Source organism: Embiotoca jacksoni, unplaced genomic scaffold, assembly GCF_022577435.1.
Source record: "Embiotoca jacksoni isolate LCO1_2020_lvr unplaced genomic scaffold, fEmbJac1.0.p SCAF_13, whole genome shotgun sequence".
NCBI classification, from domain to species: Eukaryota; Metazoa; Chordata; class Actinopteri; family Embiotocidae; genus Embiotoca; species Embiotoca jacksoni.
In genome coordinates, this window is record NW_027185263.1 from 14,144,354 (window position 1) to 14,165,446 (window position 21,093).

Genomic DNA, 21,093 nt, shown 5'->3' on the forward strand with positions numbered 1-21,093 from the left:
GTTGGTTTCAATTGCTCCAATCTTGTTATCGCTTCAGGCACGAGATGGAAAGACAGGTAGACGACCCCGACTCTGACATCCACAGACCCTGCCCCCCCCCCCTCTCCCCCTCTTCCTTCTCACCCCAAAACTGTGAGGAAAAGAACTTTGCCTCTCTTCCTCTCTGAACTCTCCTCCTCATATCACAAGAGTCACCCTTCCTTCCATCTGTGAGCCTGAGGGAGAGGATACCTGCGACCAAAGGGTCAGTAGCATGGCAACCGAGTCAAAAGGCCTTCATGCCTGCTACTCAGCAGGGTGCTGGCATTTACTTCCCCCCCCCCCGCCCCCTCTCTATCTGCCCCCTGTTTCATCCCCGAGGCCTCTCAAGCCCCACCCAGGAGCCTAAAAGAAATCCACTGTCCTTGCTTTCTCAGCTGCCTCCCTCCTCCCGAGTAAAGAAAACAATATTCCACAAACAAGGACAGAAAAAAAAAGGAAAAAAAAGAGAACTTCCTGTCCTTTTGTCTGTTGTGCAGGCCAAAGGTGCTGTTTATTGCACTCCACTGCATGATTCTTGCTTCTACACACATGGGATCTTTTGAATAGAGGAAGAAAAAAAAAAGTAAAAACCTTGTGTTTCCTCTGTATTAATCTGGCTCTAACGCAGGCGTATGAAATATTGCCCGATCCCTCTCAATTTTCAGACAAACGTAGTAACAGATATATCTCAAGGCATGTAGTTTTAGATTTAGGTCATGGAGAATGTTTCACTCTGTGCAATTAGGGTCTTATGGAAATTCACACAAACAGTCAAAGCGGGGCCCACCGTGTCACAGCCAGTTTTCGACCAGCTGCTTGTTGCTTCACAGTATGTGGGCAAGATTTCCTCCAAGCTTTTAAATGGGTCACATTCTGGCTAAAGATGTCAGAACTTGTGCTTACACAAGTGTATAATCCTGACGACTTCGTTCAAGATTCTGATTATGATTTTATCTCATTTCCAGGAAACTAAATTGGTGCATCTGCTGCACCTGTACGAACTGTGCCGTTATATCTACCCATTCTCAGAGCCGTAAAAAGCCGTGTTCTTCACCAAACTGTCTTCTACAAAATCTAAATTTATACAACAAACACATGTTAATGTATTTGTATTGATGCAGATGTATTACCTCATATGTCTCGGAGCGACAGACCTTCATTGTAGTCCGAAAACTATTAAAACGCATTAATTAACCACCTATTAGCACTGGCTGACATTTGCCCTCATTGTGACAACCGTAAGCACTGCTGTAGCAGATTTTGAATCAATCCCACACACACACACACGGTCCTGCTGCAGTCACACTAACTGGAAAAAGCAGTCTGAAAATAGGCTAATTTAGGCTGAAAATAGTCCCCAACAAATTCACTTGTGCTCCCGTCTGACGAACATTTGCCAGAAACTACAATGCCCAGCTTGAAAAAAAGAAAAGAAACTACATACAAGTGGCCTATTTTGTTAAGATTTTCATCTTCACTGAGAACTACTGGAAATGGGGCTTAGAGCCACAGACAGTGTAAGGGAGTATTGACGGACTCAAAACACCCCTTTTTTTTTTGGGGGGGGGGGGGGGGGGGGGGGGTATCTGAACTTATTTGTTTGGTTGATTTTAACAAGCTGAGTGTAAATGCTGTGAAGTAAAATCGAGCAACTGTGACTGAATGTATTTCAGTATCGTCATTAATGCAGTGGCACTACACCGACCAAACATTGCATGCAAACCCTAATACAAGTAAAAGATCGGCTGACCACTTGCATGGAGACGATGTCCGGCTGAACAGAGTTCAATCCATCAACCTATCAGAGTTCAGAACCGAGACTGCGGAATTATGCAAGTGTGTCACTAAAGACATTTTCTGACTAATGAAACAAATGGACCAAGTGTGTGAATTCTAATAATTGTGTAAAGCTCATTAGGTCCTTATAATGCTATATGAAGCGGCATTTGAATCAAAGACTACTGCTGCTACACAATGGTGCAAACCCTTGCAATTACTGAGCTAAATCAGCCTCCCTCTCCACAGAACAAATCCCAATTTAACCCCGAGGTTTAAAACCAAATTAGCACAAAATGAAAGATAATCGTGACGATTCACTTTAAGGAACCAAAACAACAATGTTAAGTCAGTACCAACAGTTTTATGCTGCGTCTTCTGCATGGTGTGAGTGGACTTTAATACGCTCGTCAATATCAATGAACTGCGTGATTATTAGGTAAGGAAATTCCAGAGTGCAGTACGTGATTAGCTATGTTTAATTAGTGCAACACAGGATGGCAAGAATGCAAATTAAAGACATCGACATCTTGACTCCGTTAAAGAGAAACTTGGGTTTGCTACACTACAATCATGCATCCATTCAGGAATTTGCATATTCAATGTAATCAATGATGATGCATCAAGGCCAGTGTTAACAGACCTGTTGCAGTAATGCAGTGTGGTGATGTACAGTAATCCAATGAGAATTTCTTTTCACGTGGCTGATTTATACTTTTGCCGCTTTGCATTTGTCCTGCTCGGGATTCCTCCACCGCACCAGGTGCCACAGTATCTTCAGAAAAGGAGAGGTGTTTTGCTTATAATCTTGCTTAAGGAGGTGCTAACCTCCCCATCTTGTGGAGTTCTCGGTGACAGAGAGAGAAGGACTTGCCCAGAGTGAAGGAGCTAGTGGCAGGCTCATCGATCAAAGACTGGCAAATGTCAGACGGCAAGTACAAGGCAGAGTTTTTTTCCGCAACCCTCACGTCTGCTACAGCTATACCTCACAGGGAGTTACGATGTGCAACAATGTGCTCTTTGTTTCCTGTACAGTTACAAAGCAGCTAGAGAACAAGCCTGGTCAAATCAATCAAGTTTCACACAGCTATTTTATATCCATATTTATGATTGGACAGCCTTCAAAAAAATGACTTCCCATTTGAATATTAGCTGAGAATTTAAAAAATTCCAGAAAAATCCAAATTTAATTTTTTTTTTTGTTATAATTCTTTTGAACAATTTGTTTTATTCGCTGAGTGAACAATTTAGTGCAAGTTCATTTATTGTATTAGGTATATAAGACTTTATGAATAGGCTACAAATGCAAACGCAAAGAATGGAATCAGGAAGTGTGCAAATTTAATAGGTTGGCGTATTATCAGCATTATCCAAATTCTATCTGAAAAAGTCAGCAACCTTTGAACTCGGCACTCAATGGACTGAATTTTGTCATGGCAACCCACCGTGACGTCATCCGTTGGTTTGTGAACTGATATTTTGAAATTTCGAGTCTGGCATTTTGGCCATCGCCATCTTGCTCCTTTGGAGTCGTTAAGGAGCATATTTGGACAAGAAACTAAATTTCAATTTAGCCAATAAGACCATAATGACTTGTGGAAAAATGTATTGACCTTTTATTTTATGAAAAAACGTTTGACACTTTTTGAATGGGAGTCTCTTGGAACCAGAGGTTTTTTGGAGCCAGTCCCTAGTGGCTCTCAGTGGTATTGCACTTTAAGGCACTTTCACATTAGCTTCACTTTTCAGACTCAGACTCTACGTCCACGGTCTAAATTGGTTAAACCTTTAAACCACAACTGGGCACCACAAACTAATTGTGGTAGGCGCGGTACAGTCACTCGGTGTGCTTCACTCTCCGAGCAGCAGCATGTACGTGCATTATGTAACAACAATTAGAAAGCCAGCCACACACTGTGACTGAAAATTGTTCTGAAAAGATTATTCCGATGACAAAGATCTGAATGCGAGGTTTAGAAATATGATTCAGCCATAAACGCTCTGATATTAAGCAAAATTACATTGCAATCAGCAGAGATATGTTTCAGTATCCGGTTATAATGTACTTTCCTGTAGAATATCTAGCTGGTCTTACATTCTCAGTAACTGACACTGTTTACCTAACGCCACCTGAAATGTTCCATAATCTAGCCGATAATTGCACTGTGAATCCAAATGGCAAACTAATTACTCTCTGCCCCAACTGAAAAATGTACAGGACGGTGTAGTGCAGGGCCGCTGCAGGATGCCACTTTTACTGCACAGGGAGAGGAAGGAGGGGGATATTCTAGCTTTCATATTCAATATAAACAAGAAGCAAAGACAGGCTACAGAGGAGAGGATAAAGGAGAGGTATTCCTGGCAACAGGCAGATAAGAAAGTTATAAAAGCGCAGAGAAAGAGTGAGCAAATACAAAGACAGAAAAGAGACAGAGGAGCCGGCCATTACCTTTGCTTCTTCAGAAACCACAGAGAGGAATGTGGGTATTGTTCACAGAATCAATTCATCTGTATACCGCTTTCTAATTACAAACTATTTTGCCGGAGCTTTACAAAACAAACTAAACACACCTACAGGAAGGAATATCCTGCCACTGATAAATGCTGATGATCTACCCTTTACAGCATTCACCACATGATCTATATTAACAAAAAAAGAAAAGAAAAAAAGATTCAGGGAGTTTTAAGTAAATCTAAGGGATTAAGACACAATAGTAGGCCAGTGTTTCCTGTGTTACTCAGATCATTTAGATTGTCACAAGTACTTCAGCTCCTCCGTTTAATACTTTGATCCCTACTAAATATGCGATCCCAGGTCTGACTCAAGATCTGGCTGCACTCATATTTGGATTTCACAAGCAAGACCAACATCTATAAAATACCACATTCATGTGCTATGCTGTGGTTCTGAAGCACTTTTATTGGCGCGCCCCATGTTTGAGATGAATTAGCGAACGTGCAGGCAAAAATCAAACAAATATGTGCAGTTTGTTATTAGCTCTATCATGTCCCCTCCTGCCTCATTCCTGCACAAAAACATATGTTACTAAAAGGTCTGACTTGGCTTGTTTAACATGCTTCCTCACTTTTGTCTCTTGAACAGTCTAATTACAGCCCTGGCACCATCTGCAAAGCTCAAAATGTCCTGTTAAGTTGTGGATAAATAAATAAATGTGTATCAGAGTGTAACGGTGCTTTTTACGTGTCCGTGTCTGTGCTTTATTGGCGTTATTTGTGTTAACCTGTGGCTCATAAGTCTCTTCACAAAAGTGAGATGAGCCAAGTTTGTAAGGTGCAGCTGAAACCACTCCAGGATGAGCACACACAATTTTCTGTGCCATATGTTCGACCTAACAAAGGATTTGAGGAAATAAAAGGAGAGGAATGAGGGCCGCGCTCAGTGACAGCACGTTCGCAGCTGTAATTTCAATGGCAAAGATATTCTATTAGAATCTCAACAAGCCTTAATTTTATAAAGCCCAAGCGCACTGAGCTGAATGATGTCATTTGAGCACGCTGTCACTTTAAATGTGGCCCTCGGAGACAAGAATGCGGCCAGTGACATTTAATTGGAGGACAGAAAAAGAAGTTATGGCAGCAACAGAGAGACAAAAGACAGAAGGGAATTTCTGTGATGACTTCACGTTTTTCAAAGAGATAAATAAAAGATGATAAACATGGATTAGAGAGGCCATTTTGTCTGTGGTCTTCTCTCTTTCTAGTCCTGGTGACTTTGAGAAATATGTTTCTAAATTTAGCACCAGATTTATCAAGCTGAGGCAATCCAGGGAAAAGGGGGACTGGGGAATAGAGAGAGCAAAAGAAATAGACAAGGTTGAAAGGTATCTAAAAGACAGGTGCAGCAGACAAAAAGATTGAGGGTAGTGGGAGGGAGGGGCATTGTCTGTGAGATCCTGTCCATCACTTGCCACTTTCAGAATGGAAATACATCTTCACTAATATCCGCCCCCCTCTCTCACACACACACACACACACACACACACACACACACACACACACACACACACACATACACAGTCTCTCTCTCTCTCTCTCTCTCTCTCTCTCTCACACACACGTGCACACACACACACACACACACACACACACACACACACACACATACCACAGCAGCAGCAAGACACATGAGGAGAAAGAGATGCGAATTTCAATTAAGCAGGTAAGGAAATTAAACTAGTGTTACAGTTATAAAGTCAACCAAGCAGATAAAGACTCTAATACTGCAAAGCGGGTGGATAGATGAGACAGATGGACAGAAAGACAAACTCATTCACACACTAGGGATGGGCCTTGATTTTAAAATTGTCAGTTATAAAATCATTTTAAAGAAATCCTTTATTAATGTGTTGCTACCGCCAGCAGGTGGCGATAATGCACCTAAAAGTTGTTTGCCAACCGCCATTAAACAACAAAAGAAGAACAACGACAACATTTTACTATTTATAGATTGTATATAAAAGTGGAAGTAGCTTCCAGGTGTGACAAGTGAGGTCGATGCGGTAGTGCCTTAAACTGCAATACCACCGAGGGCCACTAGGATTTGTGGTGCAGTCAGATTTCCGTTTTCGGTGGGCGTGAAGGAGTGTCTTCTGGTTCCCAATCAGATTGAGTCAGATCCACCACTTGTCCAAATATAGGTTCTTCTGGCTCCAAAATAGCAAGATAAAGATAGCCAAAATCCAAACTCGAGGCCTCTTAATGGCAGTTCACAAAACAATGGCTGATGTCACAAGCGGTTGCCGCCTGGTTACTACCAAGATCCCGCGAGATTGGAATCTACTGTACAAACAGCAGAAACATGCAAAGACGACTGCTGCCGTCAAAAATGTTGTTGTGGAAACACAAGTGAGGAACAGCGCAAACTCCGCCAGGTAAAGCTAGCATGTCATTAAGTCACCAGACAAAGTAAGTTTGATGTTGGTTATGCAAACCAAATAACAACCTTCATCTCAAAGATGTTGGCTACAGACATGCTTCCCATCAGCTTTGTCGAACGTGAAGGCTTTTAATGTTTGATGGCATTTGTTTAGCCCAAGTTTACGGCATGAGTGAGTCTGTCTCAAATACAAACATGCTCCATCCAAAAGATCTCCAACCAGAACAGAGTGAAGGTGAAATGAGGTCAAATGTAAAACTCTGCTCCTTTTAATTTTACAAATGTCCACTTTCTGCCTACTAACTGTCCAATCTACAGAACAAAATGGGCGCCTCATTAAGTGGCCCCACATATAATTACCACTAATGTTAATGAATTCTGTGCCACTGCTTACTTTTAATGCATTCATAGATGCTAGTGTTTGCTGTGTTTTTTTGGTTGTTTTTTTTGTTGTTGTTTTTTGGGGGTGGGGGTTCCCTGTCTACTTTATGCAAATTTGGTGCTTGAGACTTGTGACTTGCCACTTTTCAAATGTCTGTATTGTTATGGACAAACTTTTAAAAGTAACCAACTTAGTTTTGAAATGATTCAAAATTCAGCCGCAGTATTACTTATTTCTTGGTTGAATAATCCGCAGACATACTCAGGTTTTCAGTGGACTGTTGAGGTCAAAAAAGAGAGAACGTTTCTGGACAAGGTGCCATGTTCGTTTAATTTGGAAAATCTGGGCCAGTGCAGTTTACAGACTACCTGCTACCATGCGAATGCAAACTGCAGGTCACCAGTAAGTAGCAGAGAGCTGCATCAAAAAGCAGTGTCTTTACTGCACTGGTTGGTCTCCTTTTGCCTGCCCTTCATTGCCGCCTTCCATTTGCAATGACTGAAATCCTGTCAGTCATCACTCGGCTTTACTAGTGGAAGTAAATTCAGCCTCTCTCCGCGCCTCTTCTCAAATGATCTCACTGAAAATGTCCTCGTTAAGAAGCAAGATTTACATGGCATGCAAAAAAATCCTTAAAAGAGCAAAGCACTCTCTGGCAACACCGTAAACACCTGAGGTCTCAGACGGTGACTTTCTCCTGCAGTCCCTCAGTAAAAGCTCTGCCACAGTGCCGGAGCATAAATCACTCAATGTCACAATAATAGTTGGTCTCTGAAAAGTTAAAGAATTCCTCGGCTGACGTCACTGCATACACGCGTTCCTGCAAATTCAATATACACTTAAGAGGATGGAGTCCAAATGAATACAAAGCACCGTGTCAGCTGAGATTCATCTGATGTTGGTGTTTATTAATTTACCAATATACACATCTGCTCAGTATTACATGGGAGATTAACTAGTTCCGTGTGAAGGATTAATCTGAGTGGAGAGTCATCATGCACCTGTATTCCCTAATGACGTATGTAAGGGCTTCCCCTCTTAGTCAATTAGTCAACTAAGTGGTTGTTACAGACTTACTCCAGAGGTATTTGTATTCTATTTTTCTATGTTACACGGTCTTTACTCGAAAATGGGAGTATAAAGAGATTCATTTCGCAGATTATTTAATTGCACGTAATCAATCAGTTAATGTTACAGGCTATTATCCATTTATTTGCGTCTCACCATGTTTCACGCAGTGCATATATGGACTAATATGTTGTAAATGGCAGTGTTCATTTGACAAAAGTTAATGAGGAAAGAAGGTGAAAATAATTTGGAGCAATATAAATGCAAAGCGAACAGAAGGTCAAAGTTGGCCTAATTAAAAGTGCTATAAAATTGGCTGGCGCTATAAAATTGCTGCATGTAGCTATCAATTAGAAATCACAAAATGGTCTTGGGCGACAGCAGCAAGGAAATGAATCTGTCAACAGTTTTCATTATTGTATGATAACACGGGGGAAAATTAAGTCACAAAATAACTGTTACAAGCCGGACTTGACCTGCTTGTGAATTTCCTCTGATTCTCACCTCGCTGCGGAGGGGGGGGGAAATGAGGCTTTTGTCATTTGTGGATATGGGTGGGTTTTTTTTTTTTTCTTCTGTATTTTCCAGCAGTGTGTCACCAGAGGATCTTCTTTTAATGTATCAAGGTGAAAAGCACATGCTAGTGGCTGCAAATTCATGGCGCTGCTGCACCACATGGAAAGCATGTGGGTGCGAGGAACACATTTTTGGTAATTTCTGCGAGTGAGGACGCTGGCGCAGCAGTGGCACACCTGCAGTGCCATCGCAAAAGAGGTTGGATTAGAAGGAATATATTACCGGTTTGATGTGGCAGGAGCCGGCGTCAATCACAGTCAATTAAATTAGGCCCTCTCGTTGCATATAAAAGTAACAAGCTCCCCACCATGTGGCAAAGGCAGCTCCACTGTAAAAGGAAGTCCAAACTTGCTTTCCCAGAAAAGCTTCTGAACACAAGAAAACAGTTGATGTGCATTGGCCAGTTGTGAGCAGCAAATATTAAGAAATAAAAAAAAAAAAATTTAAAAGTGCTGTCAATAAATACGATATCCAATTTAAAGTTTAATTTGTTTCACTGGAAATACTGAAATCTCACAATTGGCACAATAAATCAAATCTGTGAACAGCCAAGCGTGACACTGACGTTACCTCTGAATATTTTCTGAGGATGGATAATGTGCAGTAATTACTTCAGCCATGCGATAGCTTCAATTAAATAGAGAACAGTTAAATACTACCTAAAACAGTAGTTAACATTTCCTTTTGTTAATAAAAAAAAGAAAACAGAGGCTATTATTTAGGATCAGTGGAATGGGTGGTGCAGTCAGACTGAAAGAGTTGTATGACAAGGTCACCGTCTCAAAAGAACTACAGTAACGACTGATTTATGTGAGGCGATGGACCATTATGGTATTGTTTGTTATTCTGTGGAGATAATTAACAGTGTCACACAAGTCAAGCAAACAGTATCTAGCTAAAGGTTTACTTCTATTGTGAGGAAAAATTTATAAAGACCTGTTGTCTGTCTATAACGATCACTATTATGCCATTAATTAAACATCAGTTACAGGCCTGTTGTGCACTTACTCCTGTTGATTCCGCCACTGCAGCACAGAGCAGCTCTATGCTGTTTAACTTTTAACATATATTTAAAAAAAAAAATTAAAAAAACAGCCCCCCCCCCCCTCAAAAAAAAGACTGCTTTTGTTACAAGGTCCATTTTGTTATTTGCAGCCAAAGCACTCAAATATAATATAGTGGTATTTACGACTTCTAAGCTTGCAGCCCCAGTAGGTGCACTTGGAAACAACATCACTCTGGAGACGGTTTCATTAAGCCTGAAAAGCATTCATTTGGAGTCTTATATCTGGCTAGAAAAATTGGGATTTGAACATTGTTCACCCATATACAATAACAGCTACAACTGAGAGACAAAATGCTTCAGAAAAATCATGCAGAAAATTATTGGTTTTCATAACTTGCCCCTCATCGTGCTCCGAGTCTGCAGGCATGGTGTACAGTGGATGCATTTTGCGCAAACTTGCTGTTTAATGACTAGTTTTACACACGTGATTTCAAATATTTGTCTACATACATTCAGTGCATTTTTCTTTTGCAGCCGCTGTATATAGTAACATATAATATATAATATAGTAGCTTTTCCCCACTGGTGGCAGATTGGGTTTGCGTCTGAATTCTTTTGAGATTAAATGCCAAAATCTAATCTCCTGCACGCGCACATAAACGGACAAATACAAATTACGGAGAGCCCACATGAAAACACAACACAAATTTATCCAGATGATAAAATATGATGTGGCTGACAGTGCCGCCAATGAAAAATTATTGGCATGAGCCAACATGTCAGCAGTATAATCGTGAATGATGTGCAGAAGAGAAAAGGTCACAGCTGAGGACCGAGGCATTATGTAGAGGAACAGCTAAGCTCTTTAGTGCCCTGATTTAGATGCAGTAATTCACTATAGGAGAATGGGAGTCTAACCCATGCATACCGTATGTTTTTTAGTAGCACGATGTGACACACCGCAACAGATGTCATCATATAAAAATGAACTTGCGACTCGGTGCGGATAACAAAGAGTCGGGGAGGTATTTTTTTTCCATTTAGGTGGAAAAATGGAGCATTATTATGGAAGCGAAAGACAGACCACCCTGCATGTGATTGCAGAGAGAGAGAGAGAGAGAGAGAGAGAGAGAGAGAGAGAGAGAGAAGCAGGTGAGGGTCTCCCGTCATGAATGTGCTGCAGCTTGCCCGACTCCTCCTGCACATCCTTCCTCAAACACTTTGTTATATCTCAACCCTCAGTATCTATCTACTTCTTCCAACTGCCAGCAATGCTATGCAGATTTTCCTGCCACTGGGGCCATTTGGGAGCTATTAAGCAGTGCCTTGGCAAAGTACAAGCATAACAGTAGCCCTTCAGCAGCTCCCTTCCACATCAGGTGGAAATCTGAGAAATACAGCATGAGGACGGGGAGCGGGATGAACGGTGGGTGTCTGATTCTTATCACAGGCAATTTGGCCTCCTGCGTTACTTTGTAACTTTGCATCTGCGAGTTATGTTAATAATCTTCCATCCTGCTAACCTCTTTTATCTTCTGTCGAAGTAAAACAATCTTTCATTTGTAATTCCGGGCATATTTTTGATTAAACAACAAAGAATCTATGTGACCAAATGAGTTCAGCTAATTACACAATATTTACAGATCAGAGTGACAACAGATACACCGCAGTCACCTTCTAGTAAAGATATTTTGGGGTGCAACACAAAGAAAACACATCACACAGCTGATGAGAGTGACAAGTAAAATAACAGTGCAAGTTCTGGAATATGTAATTACGGCATAGAATATATTTGTGTTTGTTATTTTTTTGTCTATTCAAGGACTCTATTGACTGTGTGAGAACACTGACAAAGCCAAACATCACACTGGTTTTTGGGATTAACAAACCATGATCCTTAAGAGGACTAAAAATTGCACGACCACAAACAAGTGCAACAAAGTAGTCACATGAGCCGAGCACTGGGAATTCTTTTACAACATTGAAAAGATGCAATGCAAAGTATTCAACAGCTGAGGAGGAATTCAGTAAACCAGCAGTTCAAACAGAAAAACGGCAACAAAAAGCTACTGGCTCCCACTATTAATCACAGCGCCAACAATGGCACACCAAATAACCTGACAGGCTTGTCCAAGTGAAAGAATATCATTCTTAATCTGAGAGGCAGGTGACCCAGAAAAAAAAAAAAAAAAAAAAAAGGAATCAGGACAGCACGTAAAAAAAAAAAAAAAAAAAAAAAATACAGAGGATGAACTGTCACACGACGTCAAAGTGAGAAAGAGCAATCTGGCAGGCGAGATTCCAATATCTTACACTGCAATAACAACTGGATCCAATCATGGCAGAACACTGCCACGAGTTGATTAGGCAATCCTCCAATCAGACCGATGCAAAATGATCACAGTTAAGCGTTACTTTTACAATTACAAATACGACTGAAGACATACTGCGTTCAGTGAATGTTTAAAAGCTCCCTCTTGGAGCTGAGTGAGTAAAAGAAACCAGAAGAAAAGGCTGATTTACAAAATAAAAAATGAAAAATGAACACTGGCCAAGTCCTCTCTCAAGGTCAACCTTCAAACAGGAACTATTTATGTGATTTCTAAGTGAGCATCTTGTGTTTGTTTTATTTTGCATAATTATGGTCGATTTCATGCAATATCACAGTTATACTATAAAGGTTTATATGCTGGTTTAGTTCCCTGCATGTGTTTGTGAGCACTTTATGGCACAAAACATACAGTGCAGCCATAATGTCGTGGGGTAATATGCATGAAAGTAACCGTAATAATGTTACAAAATAAACAAAACATATAGTGAATGATCCCTCTATGATTTTTCTATGTACTAAATGCTAGTTTCAGCCACAACAGTAAAACCACTGAGGCGAAGTAGTAAGAACAGCCAAGCATTGACAAGAGAGGTGTTCCTAATATTTTGCCCGTCCAATTTAAATGAATTGGGTTGGCAAAATATTAGGAACATTCATCAGTGTAACACCCTACAATTCAACAGCAGCAGAAGCCACAGTCTCCAAAATGACCATTTAAATAAATGAACACTTCCCTCCATCAGATTGAATAACAACTGAACATTATGACCCTTGTGAAGGGAGGATCTATTGCTGGACTGTTGTTAAGACTTAATGCTTCACCCGTCAGTGGTCTGTCGTTAGTATGTCTGTTCGTAATAATTTCCCACATCTTGACACACCTGAGCCTCTCTTGCTGTGGTCGGCATATCTCCCTCTTTGTTCTACCAATCCCAGCCAGATTGTTCCAAAGCCATAAAACACGAGGGGGGAGCGAAGGCATCGGGAAGCGATGAGAATTCAAAACTGGACAGCTGAGGTGATATGTGACAACACAATGGAAACTCATCATCCTGATTAAGCTCTCTTTTTAATTATTTCCAGTATTTCATTCAAACACAATCTCAAAAAGGTCAGTGTTAAAAAATTAGACGGCCTCTCTAACTGCCAAAGCCACTCCCTGAAGTGATGACTTTCAAAGTTAAGTGCCTCTCCGCTTCATTCACAATCTCCACTTTTCACATTGGATGGGTGGAGACTTGAGAAGATTGAAAAAAGATGTTGTTATCATGGAAAGAAGAATTAACAAGGCAGGCGAATCCACCTGACACGTTATTGCGGCGCTAATATGGAGGAGTGCTGGAGCTGAAGAGGGCCCAAGGTCAGTGTCACTGCTGGTTTGTGCAGACCGAAGCCGCTCAGATTGTTAGTGACATTGTTGTAATGAGAGATCACAAGAAAACCAAATACTAACTGCAGTCAATCTTCTTTTCTTTTTCTTTTTTGTTACTATAGTTACTCACAAATGACATTCAAATATTGCCTGTAATTTAATACAGAAGTATTTGACAATGCTATTTTTTCTATAACTCCATAACCACCTTTTCTTGGGTCCTTTGCTTTTTTTTTTCTTCTTTTTTTTTTTTCCTCCATCTGCTGACTGAATAAAAAGTGAGTTGCTGTACTAACATTCTGCTTTTTGTTGTTGTCGTTTTTGCATGAATCACAACTGATTGTATTTTCTATTTTTTTCCTAAAGGTTCGCGAGTAGGCCAAACAAGAGTGGTAGAACACAGCCCTGTGATGCATTTGCCCTGCTCCACCTCGTACACATTAAACTTTGTGTGTGCCCGTGTTGTTTGGATTTCTGTGTGTACGCAGCGAGGCTTTGATAAGAAGTCTTGAGAGGTATAGTGGAGGACCATGCCCTCCTCTGCTCTGCTCTGCTCTGCTCTGCTCTCCTCTCTATCCTGGCTAGCAGGCTGTCCTCATTACTGTCAGTCAGCATCAGGTTTAGCAGTGCCAGGCTCCTGCACAGCCCTCTGTCCTCTCTGCCCTGCCAGCACTAGGCCTGCCTGACTGCTGCCATTGGTAAGCATTGTAAGAGCCCCTCAATCCCCTAGAAAACCTAATTACTCTCCACCCGCAACCAAGGAGACCGGAGCAGAAAAGAGGGAAGCAGAGTGAAGAAGAATCGCGCACACGTACCCTCCATTTATAGGCACGCTGGCAATTATTCAAACAAAAGAAATGTGTTCATATTATATCTGCGGCCAAAAAAAAAAATAATAATTACACTAGCATTCACATTTACAAATAATTTATCTTCCCATTGAAGCATAAATATTGTCGGAAAGCACGACAAAAAGAAAAGAACAGAAGATACATTTAGAAAGTGTGAGAAAAAAAAAAAACTTGCATGAATCAAACTGAGCATCGCTTTGACGACCCGTTAACTGGGTCACTCAGTTGGTGATTGTGTCTGACCACCAAACAAACAGTCATTCATATGTCTCTGCTCTGGCCCCATTTTCATCTGGAGCAGTTCCACTGAGGCCACTGAAAGCAAAGGAGCTGACGGGGTCAGGGATTTAAACCCATCTCCAGCCTCGGCACCGCAGCTATTACCACGGAGGGGGGGGGGGGGGGGGGGGGGGGGGAATAATAATAATAACTCCTTGCCTCGTCCGCCGTCAAAGGGAGGGTTTATTTATGTTTGTTGCACATCTGTTTGTTTGGTTTTTTTTTTCCAGGGGTGAGAGGAGAGAATTCCCATAAATTTGGTTGTCACTTTTCAGTCGTCTTGGTCAAACTTTTCTTTGCTCCACTATCAGACTGAAACATCAGAGCATTTAGAGACGACTACAAAAAAAAAAAAAGAAAAAGAAAAAAAAAATTATTTCAAAAGTGCATTTATTTGGAGAAACTCTCTTTTTCGGTGGATGTCTCGGCCCCTCACTGGCATAAGTCCCGTGCCACAAACCTTGAAATGCGATGACAGGTTTGGAGGACAGCCTGAATAACACAACGTTCCTTCTCTTTCTTTCCACTCTGTGTGCTATCTGCACAGTGGCCTCGCGGGGGTGGGGGGGGGGTGGGGGGGGGTGGGGGGGGGGGGTTAATGAGAAATAATCGTTTTTCACATTGGAAATATCTGGGAGGGCTCACTGTCCTAAACTGTGACACTCAACAAAGATAATGATGCAGCATTCTTGTTGCATGCATTACAACATTATGGACTTTTGTCCTTGAATTTTCTTTGGGACTCATGCAGCTGTGCAGATCTAAGTTGGAGCAGGGAAGCTGGTGCTTTTAATAAACTCGCAGGGACATTCAAAGGGGCTGGCAGCTCCGGAGGTTTCATTTTCCCAGCAGTGAGCTGTGTCATTTAAAATAAGGATCATTTTGAGAAGGGGGAATATCATAATGCTAAATCTAGATCAAATAACTGAGCAAGGTGTAAGACTGGATTTACAAGGCCTTGTAATCTTAAAAGACCGAGACAGAAGCACAGAAAAGAGCACAGACAGGGAAAGACAGAGTGAAGGAGAACGAGGGATTGAGAGATAAAGCAAAAGAAAACAATGATTGAAGACAGCATGTACGATTTTGTTTTAAATTTGTAGATAAAACTCCACCGAGTGTGTGTATGTGTGCATGAGCGTCACCAGCACAGGAGAAGAGGAAGGTGTATGCAGCTTTGTTACCACACTTCATTAAAACTTGAGACTTGAACCTCAATACGCCTGGGAGTTGTTGTTTTTTCTCTACAGGCCAAGACCATAAAGCACACAGAGAGAGGGAGAGGTGTGTGGGACGCAGACAAGTGTGGAAGATGGGGGTTCTGGTCAATTTGCCATTCACAGAAAGAGGACAAGAAAAGAAGCAAAGAGGGTAAAAAAAAAAAAAAAAAGGGAGAAAACGTGACAGATAGTGAGAATAAGAGGGAGCTCCAGCTGCCAGAGACAGACTAACAGTACAGGCCACGAACGGCGAAGCTACACTCAAAGCTGTCACACGCTGACGTCAAATTTGGGACAGTGTTTCTGACTGATAGTCCAGAATTACCTCGACCGAGCACAGCTATCCTTCCTGCTCGCTGACATTAAAGCAAGCAGTTTAATATGAGAAGTTTCAGGCGTAAATAAAAACAAAAACCTGTCACCGCAAACAAAATAAACCGAATTTTCTGGAGGTGTTGTCACAGCTGCTTCGGTGCAGCACACATCTTGTATGTCAGCAGAATAGAGTCTTCTTCCTGCATCCCAAAGAGTGCCAGCGACAACCTGTTCTGGACGGCCTGCGAGGCAAATCCCTTCATGCAAGGAAAGGGTTACGCCCATTGCTCTGTAAATGGATGCTGCTCCTTCCTTTCATTTCCATAAGAAGCCATCAGAACTCATCTCCCACTGAAGTGGCCACAGTCCCACTGGCAATTAAAATCATGCTGGGACATGCCATGGCTGTGTGTGACTCCACTGTGGGAAACAAAAAGCAGCGGCGGCAGCAGCAGTAATGACGGCAACAGTCGAGTGGTAAATCTCGAGCAATGTCGGCAGAAACCGTCTCTTTTGATTTCTCCAGGAAGCTGTGAGCGGGCCTCGTTTACATGTTTCAGTTTGAGCCTCACTGGAAAATATCAAATGCAGAAGACGACAAGAAACGGCATTATCTCGTTTCTGTCTTCTTTACCACTTTCTCTACGCCGTCACGATAGTAAAAAGGTGGGTGGGTTGTCGTTTTGTCTTAAGGATTGTCAGCGTCTCAACCGGCTTGAAGTTTATTTGGGGAAAATAAGAATGGTGAAAACACTTTTGTATAATAATCAGAATTGATCAGACTAAAACATGTAAAAACACTACACACATTTTGCTTCCAAGACCTTTTTACCTGAAAGCTCTTATGATGAGAGTTTTCCACAGCATTTCATAAAGGATTCACCCGCCTCACTGGAAAAAAGGAGAGCCTCTGCTAACATCAATAGACGTTGTTTAATTCTTTCTTCTTCTTTTTTTTAGGCTTGTTAAGCTTCAAGGGAAATGAGCAGTAGTGCTACATCACACAGCAAAGCCCACATACTTAATGATAGAGGCTTTTGTTTTAAACACTGTTGAGCATCTACATTGATAATGAGATGAACAGGATCTGATTGAGCTCAAAAGGTGATTGATGGATCCCATTTTAAGTTCACTTCACACTTATTAATCACAGCAGTATGTTTTTACACTTGACACATCTGCTGAACAATTTCCAGGTGAAAAAAACAAAACATATCTTACAATACTCTAGTATCAATATAATACGACAGAATAATACTGGATACCCAACTTTAATACTTTTGTGGCATCGGCAGAGTTTGGTACTATCTAGTATCAACAAATGCCTTGTTTATGGCACCAAATTTCAATACCAAGTCTACGTCCACATTAACATGTTTTTATTTTTAAATGGTGTACTTTTGCTACACTTATGCAGGAGTGAATCTCATCAGTATTTACCAGACCTGGCCTCTACTTGGGTGACCCAATCACGTGCATAAAATAAAATGCGTTTCAACTTAAATACATTTTGCACAAGAAGACCTCATTTCACTTTAAACCTATATTTTGGCCCCACACGTGTCTGATTTGTGTGCGTTGCAGCAAGCGGAGGCTGGCTCGTGTCTACTGATAGAACGTAAGCCTTTAAGGGAACATCAGTAAATGGCAGCATCAAGCGACAGCTACTACGCGAGGCGTTTAGGGGGCATCTGTTACTTGCAGCAACAAAAAACTCTCTAAGTTACCCTCTCATGCATGAAAATGAATAGAGAATGTAATTTTCTTTTTTAAATGGATTTTTACAAAATTGGTATTTAACAAAACAATCATTCAATAACCAAGATTGAAGTTAATGTATCAGTAGCAGTATCAAAAAATCTTTCAATAATACCCAGCCTTACGCTGGGAAACAAAACAATAAATGTTGAAAATAAATTTTGTTAATCATATTTGTATTTATTTCCATATTTCAAAAATGAGCCCCAAAAACATCGTTGCAGTGTATCTACTGCAAGGAATGACATTAATGAAAATAATTTTTGTTAATGAGAGGGTGGATGAAGAATGGCTTGTTGAGATGCTGAAACCTTTCCAGAGAAATCTTGGCATTCCGAAGATACCTTTAGCTGCCTATCTAACAAAGCCGTGGTTATCCCCAGCCAGGCTGGGAGGAGACGGGGTATAAATGAATGTGCATAAAGCACTTTGCATCACATCATCATTGTTTAATCCTTTCATTCGCATCTGTCAGTCATCCTAAGATGCAACCTAATCCCTGAATATTTGTGGACCAGTCTATATTGATACCTCTGACATGACTTGTAAGCACAGTTTCTATTTATAATACAAAATGTTCTTTTTAAGTCTTAAGATAAGCTTTAGTTGGGTGACATTATTCATTTGTAATGTTGGTGCCAGTTTGCATTTCTTTAGCCGGTTTCCCTTGATTGACGGGGCCTCTGGTTATCTCCCCCTTTGTGCCCTTTACCAATATTCTGGTGCAGATGGTCACAAAAACACATAAGATTATTCGAACCATACATAAAGATGATTCTCACACTCAGGGTGGAAAAAGGAGGCAAACAGTGCTGTGTGGCTTGCAGTTCGTATAAACAGATTCTTGCAAATATATATCTATATATAAATATAAAGATATATACTGTATGCCTTTTTAAGACCAAGAATTAAGACAAGATTGACCTTAAAAACACTTTTTTCCAAAATTTTACACACATACAATATATATATATATATATATATATATATAGAGAGAGAGAGAGAGAGAGAGAGAGAGTTTATCTATATCTAGTTTGTGACTAACATCTTGTCTTATTTGCCCTGTTTTTACTGGCCCCTGGTAGTAACTCATTAGTGATGCCAGAGGGTGGCAGTAATGCACCTAAAAGCTGTTTTCCAACCGCCATTAAACAACAGAAGGAGTAAATCAAGATGTTAATACTAGGCGCCGGAAAAACATTTGTGGCTCTGAGTTTAGATGCTACAATAAAAACAGGACAAACATGCAAATGCGCAACAACTGTCAAAAAGTACTTGGAACGCCATCAAAAACACAAATGAAAATGTGGTGCAGTGCAAAATGCCAGGTAAAGCTAGCATATCACAAGTCTACCACAGTTATACACAGTCATTTGACAGTGAAGCACCCAGCAGACAGTCCAGATCAACAATCGATGGCTGGCTTTGTCACCAGACGAAGTAAGTTTGATGTTAGAAGTGCGATCAAACAGCGACCATCATCTCAAAGATGATCGCTAGAAGACTCGCTTCTGGTCAGACTTGTTAAAGGGTTAGGAGTTTAATTAAAAGGAGTTTGAAGTCGAAGTTTAATTTAATTTTTTGAGCCCAAGTTAATGCTGTGACTGAGTCCCTTTATATTTCTGTGCATTTATGTACAGGTGTCAGGTGTCTCAGAATAATATTCAAATAGTTCCCTGCGAATATCGAACAGTGTTTTTGCTTGAAATGCTCATACCTGCACCTACGCAAATGTATTTTTGTCATCCGAGTTACATTAAATGTATATTAAATCAGAGGGGAGGGGGAGGGGGTCATTTTAATAAAAGCTAATGAGTGCTTGCTGCCAAACTCCTCTCTGTCTGTTTCTGACCGTCTCTGTTCAGTGGAACAGTCCATGTTTTGGGGCAGTGTCAGGTATGTCTGCTGATACAAGTTGTTTTTCCTGTGATCCTGTCTTCCCCGCCGCAAACACCTTCAGCTGTTTACAGTGAAATGTCCTCCATGTTCACCTTCACCTCCTGTCTGTTTACAGCATTACTCTACGTGATGTACATATTATATAGTTTTACCATATTGCAGCTTTCGGCAGTGGGAGGTCACTGGCAGGGTTACTGGCGAGGTCGTTGTTAGTGGTGAGAAAATGAACGCTGATTGGTCTTGTCACGATTTGCTCCCCCTCTCCCCGAAGCTTGTGCCACGGAGGCACCTGCCAAGTCGAACGTCTTTAAACAAAAACTGAAACCTATTCAACAGCTGCATCAGCAGCCAGCCAGGCAGACAGTGGCAGAACAAAAGAAAGCACATGCAAAACAGACAGGACTTTCTAAATGGAAACCACAGAATGGGACTTCTTTTAAAAGGTCTCAAATCAATTGAACATAAAGTACAAACCCATGCAATGTTAATCTATCTGGTTTAATCCCATTGCTTCAAGATCCTTTATAATCCACATTCAATACCACCATTTTTCTTCTCTAACAAGCTTGCCCTATAGCCATTTTATAAATCATGGTACAGGGCTGGTGCAGTGCCACAAATTCTGTTACAATGTCATTATTTCACAGAATTATGATTTGCGCAAGTTGGAGCGAAAAAAATATGTTTAAGACCTGTAGAACAGCTCGAAATATTGTATTTCCTTGTGAGTCACTGACAAAAAAATACAAAAAAAATACAGGGTATAATGCTGTTTAAAAAAAAGATAAGCAATAACCACGACAGAAAGAGGAGTTTCTTGTTCACTTAAAAACTGGAAGGATCATCAAACATCTGAGCTGGTTTTATTGCACCTTCCACTTTTATGAGCAAGGCTCAGAACGGAGGAAGTTAAAGTGATATACTTGCCACGAAAGGAAACGTGCAAGAAACACTGGGAGTTTCTCAACCATATGCCGATATCCTTAAGTCACCATGTGCTCCGGCGTTGAAAGCCTGCACTGCCAATTTTTCATTTGAAACCCTGAACAACTCTTTAACAATGCCTCTCTCTGATCCAGTGGAAAGGAGAAAATCTATTATTGATTTCTACCTGGTTTAGGTGGAAAAAGTCCCTGATAGCGATGCTGAATAGCGCTACAGTGGGCTGTGCTATAGCCTGCACCGTAAATGCTGGGGGATGGTGTGAGAGGGTATGTCAACAAAGCCCTTGACTACGCCACGGCACCATCTGCACATGCTGAATATTTCATTGTCAATAGAACTGCTCAAGACCAGTAATCAAGACAGGAAAAAGATAATACGCATCATGAAGAGCTTGTG

General features: G+C 41.0%; 1 protein-coding gene across 12 annotated transcripts in view; it reads right to left on the bottom strand.

Moving 5' to 3' along the window:
* msi2b (musashi RNA-binding protein 2b) overlaps positions 1-21,093 on the bottom strand; it is a 242,859-nt gene that overhangs the window by 209,302 nt on the left and 12,464 nt on the right. The gene's annotated exons all lie outside the window — the stretch shown is intronic.